General features: G+C 38.9%; 1 protein-coding gene across 1 annotated transcript in view; it reads right to left on the reverse strand.

Moving 5' to 3' along the window:
• The window catches only part of LOC148868885 (uncharacterized), a 74,330-nt gene that overhangs the window by 1,713 nt on the left and 60,613 nt on the right, over positions 1-12,004 (reverse strand). The window lies entirely within an intron of this gene.

The following is a 12,004-nucleotide window of genomic DNA, read 5'->3' on the forward strand; positions in this document are numbered from 1 at the left end:
ACAGTATAGCCAGCCAAGTGGACAGACATCTTCTACTCTCTTTTCAATCATGTTACTTCGAAACATGCTGCATAAGGAAAATGCATTCTGAAACTAACATAAGATCAACTCCATAGTCATGTCTTGAGTTCTACCATCATCAACTTGTTCTTGTAGTATTTGGCAACATAATAGAAAGATAAGATCCCTGTCATCCAGGGTGAACATATTGCTAAGATGAACCCAGAGCAGTCAGTTGTCAAGGCGTCAAAGCAATTCTAAGCAACAGTGGGGCACCTAGTCACCTAGGTGTAGGCGGGCACCAAGGCAACAAGAATTTTATAAAATAAAAAAAAAAAACTAAATTTTGGCAAGGTCCCTTATAATACCATTCAGCATGCATATTAATTGAAAGAATAGCAATTCACTTTATTAAGAATCTAAGAACATTAAAATTCATTAAAAAAGAATTTAAGAATATTAAATTCCTTTCAAAACATGGCAAATCATCATACCTAAGAGATAAAAAAATTTTAAATATACTATTTACAATTTCATATCAATTAGCAAGTAAAGAAGGTTATAATCTTATATGACAAAAATTTTAAGATAGAAAGTAAAAGAGAAAAAGAACAAGGGTGAAACTACTTTTTTATTCGATGTGTGTGTGTGTGTGAGAGAGAGAGAGAGATAATAGAAAAAACACAAAAAAGAAACTTCTTTACACTTTTATTCTTTCTTTTCTCTTCCCAAAACCCTTTGGTCTAAATTTCAATAGTAAAACTTTAAAACAAAGTATAAATGATATATATAGTATAAATAGAATGTATTAACACAAATATTAGTAAGATATGGCAATATGAATATGAATGACATAAGGCCCCACCTTGTCATTTTTGTCGTCTAGGCAGATGCCTAATTGCCTAGACTGGTACCTTGTTGCTCCAAAGGCATTTAGGTGAGGTGCGCAGCCAAGGATGACTAGTTGCCTAGGTGGCATCTTGACAACTATAGGTCACAGAATCTTTGGCAGATGGCCTGGCTAGGGGAGGCAAAGAGAAAGATGAGTTGTATTGGGGATTCCCTCCTACTCCCAGTTATTTTCCTTTCACTGCTTTCTATTTGTTGTGGTTTGCCTCGAAAGGCATTTAGGTGAGGTGCACATGACAACTATAGGTCACAGAATCTTTGACAGATGGCCTGGCTAGGAGAGGCAAAGAGAAAGCTGAGTTGTATTGGGGATTCCCTCCTACTCCCAGTATAGTTTATTTTCCTTTCACTGTTTTCTATTCGTTGTGGTTTGCCTCCTCTGGTAGAAGTTATGCTGATCTTATCTTGCCCACTATCAAATCTGGGTAGGCTTGGGTATTGTTCTTCGGATTTTTCATCTTTGTAATAAACTTTCCGCAATGCCTTCGCTGATTGTCTAGCCAAACAAGGGGTAAATAGAGAGCACTTCTGTTTTGGAGAGGATGCAGCTCGTGCCTTTCCTAGGGATGGTTGTATTGTTTTGATCTTTTGAATTAATATATTCCTCATTGACAAAAAAATAAATAAACTTTCTTCAATCAATTGCAATAACACCCAGCTCTCTAGCCAGCTGTCTAGTTTTTCTCACAGTGAATCTACTCCTGCCAAGTTCCTTGAGCCTCCTTCAATTTACAAGATGTAACTGACTTTCTTGCAAGGCAAGTAGTTAATGGGGAAACTTTGTATTGGGAAGTAACATTGAAGAGGATGTCAATTGCAATTTGGGTTGGGTAGCTGTTGCTAGCCTAATTCTTGTAAAAATCGAGCCATCTCTGTATAGATTTTCTATTTGAATAAAAGTTAATGTAATCCATCAAAAAAAGTCCAATTGTTAATAGCTTGTATTCAAGTTCAGCACTAGTACAAGTTTGTTTCTTTGATTTTTGTTAAGAGGCTGTATTTTATGTCCATGGAATGACTAATAAGGGATAGCCAACCTCTAACTGTGGCTTTTCAATTGATGATGATAGTCTTCTTTTCCATGATCTTGTTTGTGGGTTTAATAGGAACAATGCTGATGTGGATGCAGACATCAAGAACATTTTTTATTAGCAATGACAACTTGGTATTTAATTAATGCAATAGAGGAAAAAGTTCCTTATTCCAAACACAAGAATTAAGACAAAGCATAAACAGATATAGGCTGCCTAATGGGAAAAAAAGAAAGAAAAAGAAAAAAGTAGAAAAAAAAATAGAAGAAACCATAGCTAGGCTGACATATACTTACAACAAGATAAAAAGAACACTTATCACAGTTGCTATCTTGTAAAATTGTATCCAAAGAATTATGATAAAAAAAGGTATAAATTTTCAATCTTTGTTCTTGCAAGGAAGTTGCATGCTGGATGGTGTTTTCCATCCTTCTTGTCATGTTTTGACAGTGAAAATTTGTTCTGCATCTTGTTAGCTGCTGATCTGATCATTATGACTAGGTCAATCAGTAACGTTACAGATTTTGGTTGCCATTACAAGTCAGATCTTTTTCATTGGCCCTAGACCCTTTATTAGCTGCATATTTCCATTTTTCTCCAATTTTTCAAATGAACTTTATCATTATGTACCTTGGTCTAAGTCCTTGCAGAAAGTGGCCAAATAAAGATTTGAATTTGCGATCCCATTTTGACAGGATGAATTAGTAAAAGCTCAACTTTGACAGTAACAGAATGAGAAATCCAGGAATGTCATGCGTTGATGGGGTTTTAGAAACAGCAATGGTAAAATGTTGCCTTTGTATTCAAGACCTATAGAGCAAGGAGACTTGCTACTGGCTGAACTCTTGGCCATAAACCAAGGATTTTTGCTGACAAGTTGCTACATCTTAGTGACATGATTGTGGAAGGTACTTCCAAAATTATTGTGAATTGCCTAACACAATCCAGGGCCTTGGCAGTAGAGGTGATCATAACCTGGGCCCAAGCCTGGCCCAGCACAAGCCCCATGCCTTAAATACAAGTTCGGGCCTGGGTCTATGCAGGTCAGGCCAGGCTTTGGGCCTATGTCACTAAAAACATTATATTTAATAATATATAATATTTTATATTATATGACATAAAATATGTGTTATAATTTATATAAAGATAAAATATTATGCATAAAATGCTATTGTGTTATTTTATAATATTTATACATAATATATCATATAATATAAAATAAACATAGATATGAAAATATAAAGTGTATATTGTAGAGAGAATGGGCCAAATGGGCCCTAGCCCATTAGTGTCTTTCTTATCAGTTCTTTCATGTTATGTTTTCTTCTTTTTATGTTTTTCTAAGTTTAGTGCTGATGTGGACGCCTACTTAAGGGCCTCCTTGTAATTTATGTAACTTAAGTATGTTTTATAAAAGATAAGAGTAGGGGAAAGAGGAGACATTCAAACTCTTTTCTTTCTCCTTTCTTCTCCAATCTTCCTCCTCCTTCTTCTTCTCTGATTTCTTTTACTTCATTCTGAAATATTCTACTGATTTTATTAGTTTGAATCACATCTTGGTATCAGAGCATGTCTATCTTCCCTTTCCTTTTTTTCTTTTTTTTTTTCCCATACATCCTTTTTCTAATCGAAAGGTGTATGGAGAGATAAATTGCTGATTATTCAGAGATCTTGTTTGCCTAGTTGATAAAGGGTTTGGAGAGTCAAAATCTGGTCGAAGATTGCCAAGAAAGTGGGACTGCAATTTTTTTTCCTGAAACCCTAGCTGACTAGAGAATTTCCAGTTACGGGTTGAAGAGGTTGTTTGGGTGTGGCGCTCAAGGCTTGGAGGTTTCCTTTTTATCTCCAAAAGTGGGCGGCTACAGTTGTAAGTCGTTTGGATAGCTCTGGTTTGAGTGGCTACCTCTTCTCTCTTTCTTCCCGGAGGCCAGGTACGATGAAACCCTAGTTTTGGGGCTTTTGAGTGCTTGACTGACCTTAGTTAGGTCTATAAAGGTTAAAAACATTGTTTTTTTATTTTCGTTTGATTGATGGAGCAATCTGGAAGTGAGGTGAAGCACAGATCCTAGTGTCGGGATCTAGTCTCGTAGATTCCTTTTTTACAGGAGTGACTACAATTAAACTTGATGGAACAAATTACCTTGAGTGGGCACAATCCATTAAGATTCATGTCTATAGTAGAGGTAAACTAGGGTTTCTAACGGGTAGTAAAGCGATGCCGGATGAGTTTGACCCTACATATGAAAAATTGATGCAAGATAACTATACAGTTATTGGGTGGTTGGTAAATTCTATGTAGCCCCATATAAGTCAACACTATCTGTGGATGACTTCAACCAAGGAGATTTGGGATAGTGTGACAGAGACATATTCTTAGAAAGTAAATGTTGCAAGGGCCTACAAACTAAAGAGTGATGTGAAGAATTTAAAGACAGGGGGAGAAGAGTGTGGCTGTCTATTATTCAATGTTGAAGTCACTATTGGCAGGAGTTGGATGTTATGGAAACATTTGCATGGGAAAGCACCAAAGATGCCAAAATTTTCAGGAAATTTGTGGAAGGAAACAGGGTGTTTGAGTTCTTTACAGGACTCAATCCTGAATTTGATATTACAAGGCAGAATATCTTGGCCAAGGATGATGTGTCACTTGCACAGGCATACTCTATGGTGAGCAATGAAGAGTGCAGGCGACAGGTACAGCTACAGACCCCACCTCCTCCAGAACATTTTGCACATGTTGGAATAAAACTAAAGGGGTTGAATGAGAAAAAGGAAGTGATATGTGAATACTGCAAGAAGCCGAAATATACTAAGGATTCTTGTTGGAAGCTTCATCCAGATTTTCTTCCTGAGAGGTTCCGGAACAACAACTCTAAGAAGGGTGGTCAGTCTGGAAAACCCGAGGATGTAAATGTTGCCACAGTGTCTGAATGTGAAGAAAAATCTGCTATGGAATAGTTGGCAACAATGAAGGCAGAATTTGAGAGAGATGGGAAATTGATAAATCACTTGGAGTCTATTGTTGCACCTTCCTCCTCAGGCACCCCCTCTACATCCACTTTTGCCCATTCAGGTTCGTGCTTCTTCAAATCATGCTACAGTCTCAGGTAATCGTAGAATTCCTTGGATTATAGATTCTGGTGCATCAGACCATATGACTAGCCTACCCAACCTTTTTTGTTCATACCAGCTCCTCTCGGGTAGAGAGAAGATTTCTCTTGCCGATGGGTCTCTTGCTCCCATATCTGGCAAAGGGAATATTAAAGCCTCTAATTCACTTGTTTTATCCTCTGTCCTTCATGTTCCCAAACTTAGCACTAACCTTTTATCTGTTAGTAATTTAACCAAATCAATGAACTGCAACATAACTTTCTTTCATACTTACTGTGTTTTTCAGGACCTGAAGTCTCAGAGGACTATTGGGAGTGGCCATGAGGCGAATGGGATATACTTGTTGGATGTCTCTGATCAAAGTCCTGGATTACCTATTGGAGTTGCTTTGGAGTCAGTTTTATCAGAGGCAGTTAATAGAGTCATGATATGTCATTTTAGATTTGGTCATTTGTCCTTTTCAGCTTTGAGTCATTTGTTTCTAAAAATGTTTAAGGGAATATCCCTATCGAGTCTTCATTGTGAGTCATGTGAACTTGCTAAACATTGTAGACAATCTTTTTCAGTGAGTAATAAAAAATCTGTTTCTCCTTTCCATATTGTGCACTCTGATGTGTGGAGGCCATATCATTTACCTGCTATGGGGGGCTACAAATATTTCATTCTTTTCATTGATGATTTCTCTTGTCACACATGGATTTACCTTTTGAAATCCCAGGATGAAGTACCAAATATTGTACAAAAGTTTCATGAACTTATTCTTACCGAGTTTAACACTCGGATCAAAATATTCCGATCTGATAATGCAAGGGAATATTTTGAGAAGAGTCTCTCCTCCTACTTTGATACCTTTGGAGTTATTCATCAGAGTTCATGTTCCTACACTCCTCAACAAAATGGAGTGGTGGAAAGGAAAAACAGACATATGGTTGAGGTTGCGAGGAGCATTCTTTTTGCTTCCCATGTTCCTGTTAAATTTTGGGGTGATGCTGTTCTTACAGCTACATACTTGATAAACCGAATGCCTTCTCAGGTTCTGGGGTTTAAAACTCCCTTTAGATTGCTTTTTCCAAATGAAGATCTGTTTTTTCTTCATCTCCGGGTGTTTGGGTGTACTTGCTATGTCCGTGTTCATAGTCATCAAAGATGTAAGTTTGAGTCTAAAGCACACAAGTGTGTCTTTTTGGGATATGCCTCCACACAGGAGTACTGTTGTTTTAATCTAGTCCGTGGCACTCACTTTGTTTCTAGATATGTCACATTTGCAGAGTCAGTCCCTTTCTTTAGTACTTCTCTTGAGGGGGTGTATTCAGACGAGTTGTTTGCATTGTCACCATCTATTCCTCTTCCAATTCCCATTGAATCTTCCATAGAGTCTACTCCAGTTAAGTCATCTATCCCTGCTCCCCCTCCTCCTCCTACTCATCCCCCTTCTTTTCTTTCTCATCCTATTATCCAGAGGTGGTACCAAAGACAAAGACTCAGAGACATGCAAGTTGCTTCCACGCCTTCAGATGTGCCTCTTGCTCCTCCCATCACTGCTGAGATAACAAATCAGCCCTCTTCTACCACTTCGGATACCTTCCCTGACCTTGATCTCCCTATTGCCCTTCGCAAAGGCAAATGAAAATGCACAACTCATTGTATTTCCAAACACCTGTCCTACAGCATCCTTTCCCCTTCTTACTATTCCTTCCTTGCCTCTGTTTCCACACATGTAACTCCCCGGTCTGTCCTAGATGCCTTGTCCAAACCAGAATGGAAAGATGCTATGATGACTAAACTAGATGCTTTGCATAAGAACAATACCTGGGAAATTGTGGATTTGCTTGAGGGAAAGGAACTGGTTGGCTGTAAGTGGGTGTTCACTATTAAATATCATTCTGATGGTACTGTTGAGAGATATAAGGCCCGTTTGGTTGCTAAAGGATATACTCAGATGTATGGTATTGACTACTTAGAAACTTTTGCCCCAGTAGCCAAGATGACTTCAGTTCGGGTTTTGCTATCTTTAGCTACTGCTTTTGACTGGCCTCTTCATCAATTTGATGTAAAGAATGCCTTTTTGAATGGGGACCTAAATGAAGAAGTGTATATGTCTTTACCTCCAGGGTGCATGGGAAGGAGATGCAAGGAAAGGTCTGTAAACTGAAGAAGTCTCTTTATGGCCTTAAGCAGTCTCCTAGAGCTTGATTTGACAGATTTCAGGCTGCTCTTGTTGCTTTTGGATACACATAGACTCAGTCGGATCATACTTTGTTTGTTAAGAGAAGAGATTCCTTAGTGACCCTCCTGATTGTCTATATTGATGATATTGTGGTTACAGGAAATGATACTCAGGAAGTTGTTCATCTCAAGAGTTTGCCAAATCTAAGGAAGGTATTTTCATTTCTCAACGGAGGTATGTTCTTAATCTCCTTGCAGAGACTGGGAAACTGGGGGCTCGATCTACTTCTACTCCTATTGATCTAAATCATAAGTTGTCAGTGACTGAAGGTGAACTATTGCCTGATAAGTGGGTGTTCCAGAGACTGGTTGGGAAGTTACTTTACCTTTGCATGACTCGGCCAGATATCTCCTATGCAGTTAGTGTAAGCATCCAGTTTATGCATTCTCCCAGAGATCCACATTTAGCAGTTGTTGAGAGAGTTTTGTGCTATCTAAAAGGGACTCCAGGGAAAGGTATCTTGTTTGCTAAGCATGGACACATGAAGCTGGAAGCATACACTGATGCTGACTGGGCCAGATGTATTGCTGATAGGAGGTCTACTTCAAGTTATTGTGCTATGGTAGCAGGGAACATTGTATCATGGAGGAGTAAGAAGCAGTCTGTAGTGGCAAGATCTTCAGCTGAAGCAGAATACAGGGCAATGGCACATGGAGTTTCTGAACTTTGTGGTTGAGATCACTTTTAGATGAATTGGGTATAGACTGTGAGAAGTCAATGATGTTATATTGTGACAACCAAGCTACAATCAACATTGCACACAATCATGTTCAACATGATAGAACTAAACATATTGAGGTTGATAGGCATTTTATAAGAGAGAGAGTTGTCTCAGGAGAAGTCTGTCTACCATTTGTTGCTTCTGAAGAACAATTGGCTGATGTTTTGACAAAAGGTGTTCCTAAAGGAAAGCTGGTTCATTATATAAGCAAGATGGGCATGATGGATATCTACGCTTAGCTTGAGGGGGAGTGTAGAGAGGTTGGGCCGAATGGGCCCTAGCCCATTAGTGTCTTTCTTATTAGTTCTTTCATGTTATGTTTTCTTATTGGGCCTTTAGTTCTTTTTATGTTTTTCTAGGTTTAGTGCTGATGTGGACACTTAACTCCTTGTTATTTATGTAACTCAAGTATGTTTTATAAAAGATAAGAGTAGGGGAAAGAGGAGACATTCGAACTCCTTTCTTTCTCCTTTCTTCTCCAATCTTCCTCCTTCTTGTTGTCTCCTTCTTCTTCTTTGATTTCTTTTACTTCATTCTGAAATATTCTACTGATTTTATTAGTTTGAATCACATCTTATATATATATATATATATATATATATTTCAGGCCAGGCTTGAAGTGTTGGGCCTGTGCCCAGGCTGGGCTTGAAATGATCACCCCTAACTTGGCACTTAGCAGCATTGTCATGTTGTGAGAGAAATAAGGAAGTTGGCACACAACTTAAAGAGTTTAGTTTTTGTGGACAACAAGGGATGCAAACTGTTTGGCTGATGATTTAGCCAAACAAGAGGACAATAGGGAATACTTGTATTGGAGAATGGCAATTGAGGAACCATGTATATAAATGGGATTGATAGGTGATTTTAATTAGATATAGTAGAAAAGTTTGGACAACCTGTTTTGATATAAAAACTGTAAAAGAAAAAGAAGAAGAGAAAGAGGAGAAAAGGTTTTAGCTAAGAAAGAGAGAGATGAGAGATAGAAGAGGATGGGAGAAGCTCAGAAATTTTGGTCTGGCAGCCCCTTTCATTAGATTATATACTCATAAATAAAAGAGAGTACAAAGACAAGTATGTCCTTAGTAAGTCGGCTACTTGTGAGAACTTAAAAACACTCTTAACTTAAAACATAAACTAATGGGCCTAAGGCCCAATAACTCCCCAACTATGCTATGTAAATAAAAAACATGTTATATCAGCCCAAAACTCCACTCCCCCTCAAGTTGGGAATAAATGTCACACATTCCCAACTTGCGTAGATCATGTTCTAGTTTGTTTCTTGCAACTCCTTTTGTAAGAATATCTGCAAGCTGCAAGTCAAATGCAACATATGGCAAGAAAACTTCTCCAGATGTCACCCTTTCCCTTATAAAGTGTCTATCCACTTCTATATGCTTCGTCCTATCATGCTGAATTGTGTTGTGGGCAATGTTAATTGCTACCTGATTGTCACAAAATAGCATCATAGGTTCTTCAACCTCAATTCCAATCTCCCCTAACAAGGAACGGATCCAAAGGAGCTCCAAAACACCATATGTCATGGCTCTACATTCAGATTCTGCACTTGACCTTGCCACAACTATCTGTTTCTTACTCTTCCATGAAGCTAAATGACCTCCAACAAGAGTACAAACTCCTGATGTAGATCTTTTGTCGTCTAGGCACCCTACCCAATTAGCATCTATGCAAGCCTCTAACTTCAACTACCTATGGCTAGCAAACAATATGCCTCTACCTAGGTGTCCCTTCAAATATGAAAGTATCCTCTCAATAGCCTCACAATGCTGAACTCGTGGGGCATGCATGTATTGACTCACCACACTCACTATATAAGAGATGCCTGGTCGTGTCATACGTAAGTATAGCAACCGCCCCACTAACCTCTAATATCTTCTAGCATCCTTCACTAGTTCACCCTCTTAGGCATTTATCCTGTGGTTCTGACCAATAGGTGTACTAGCTGCCTTTGCCCCAAGCTTTCCTGTCTCTTGTAGTAGATTTAGAACATACTTCCTCTATGAGATGAAGATCCCATGCTTGGACCTTGCCACTTCAATGCCCAGAAAGTACTTCAGCTTCCTAAGATCCTTAATCTCAAACTCTTTGTGTAGATTCTTCTTCAGGGTATCAATCTCACTTAAATCATTTCTTGTAACTACAATATCATCTGCATACACCATCAAAACTGACACCAGTGAACCCCTCCTCTTCACAAAAAGAGTATGATCAAATTGAGTTTGAGTATAGCCAAATACAACCAATGCTCTTCTAAACTTGTCAAACCAAGCTCTGGGTGTTTGTTTTAAAACATATAGGGACTTCTTCAACCTGCATACCTTTCCTTTTTCCACATTATTGTAGAAGCCAGCTGGAAGGTCCATATACACCCCCTCCTCTGCAAGTCCCCATTGAGAAAGGCATTATTCACATCAAGTTGGAAGAGTGTCCAAGAGTATGTAGCTGCTAGTGATAGAAGAATTCAAACTGAACTCATCTTTGCCACTAGTGCAAAAGCTTCCAAGTAGTCTATGCCATAAATCTAAGAATACCCTTTTGCAACTAGCCTCGCCTCATACCTTTCTTTACTCCCATCAGCCTTGTACTTCATTGTATAAACCCATCTGCATCCAACCTCCTTGCCATCAAGCAAATCCACAATCTCCCATTTCTGATTTTTAATCAATGCTTTCATTTCCTCCTACATAGTTTTCTTCCACTCAGGTTTGGAGAGAGCCTTACTATCACTCCTGGGAGGAAAGGAAGGGTCAATAGGAAGGGGATAATGCACTGTAGGAAAGATAGTGTGAGATGCAATGAGCAATACACTTCCTCTTCCCTTTTCTGAGGGCAATAAGGAGATCAAGGTCATCTGCAATGGCGTTAGGAGCAGGGGTAGTAGTATCAATAGGAACTAAATCATCATGGGGAAAAAGAGGCATATCTGGGTTTGTGTCAGTCGAACTTGGAATCTCCGATGAGTCGATAGGGAGTGATTGAGTGAAGTGGGTTCCGCTGTTGTGGAATCAACCTCCATATGCTGTCATAGGTGTTGTGTAAAACACTAAGAGACAAGACGCAATGGAAGTGGCAAAGTGGGTGAGATAGGTAGGTCAGACACTGGAGTAGACAAAGGAGCTGGAACAGGAAATGGTATAAATTGTTCACTTCCTTCTCCAAAACGCTTCCCCTGAGAAGAACCCCCCGAGAAAAAAAAGTGTGGATACACATCCAAACACCCTTAGAGGAATATGGAATGTCTCCCCCTCAGGAAAAGAAGGTTGAACGGAGTGCTATATCCAAGAACACGAGAAGGCACCCAATTAATCAAGAACACTGGTGTAAGAACTGCATCACCCCAAAAACGAACTAGAACTATAGAGCTCAACATCATGTTTCTTGCTACTTTCACAATATGTTTGTTCTTCCTTTTTGCTACACCATTCTGTTGTGGAGTGTATGTACAACTGCTCTGATGGATAACTTCATGCTCCAAAAGGTATGATTACAGGTTTTTTTCAAAGTATTCCCTAGCATTGTTTGATCTAAACACTTTCACTCGTACCCCAAACTATGTCAGCACAATCTGATGAAATTGTTGAACCAAAGACAGCCTCATCATGGGATCTCATCACATATATCAAGAGTACCAAGAATAATCATCCACAAATAGAAGAAAATACCGATAGCCACCCATAGAGGAAACATGGTAATGGCCCCCACACATTAGTATGGACAATATCAAAAACAGAAGAACATCTTTTATTACTTGCTTTAAAGGAATGTTTACAATGTTTTCCAAGTTGACAGCCCTCGCACTCCAAACTGGACAAACTGACAGACTCAAACAACTTGGGAAACAAAAAACGCAAAGAAGCAAAAGACAAATGTCCTAATTGATTATGCCAAAGCATAATCTGATCCACTGGCTCTGACTCAATACTCTTGCTGACATGATGACTCTGATGACTGGGAAGCGCATCAAGAAGATAGATTCCATTCACCTCA

This window comes from Nelumbo lutea, chromosome 2, assembly GCF_056320005.1.
Source record: "Nelumbo lutea isolate HS-2025 chromosome 2, American lotus-T2T, whole genome shotgun sequence".
Classification (NCBI taxonomy): Eukaryota; Viridiplantae; Streptophyta; class Magnoliopsida; order Proteales; family Nelumbonaceae; genus Nelumbo; species Nelumbo lutea.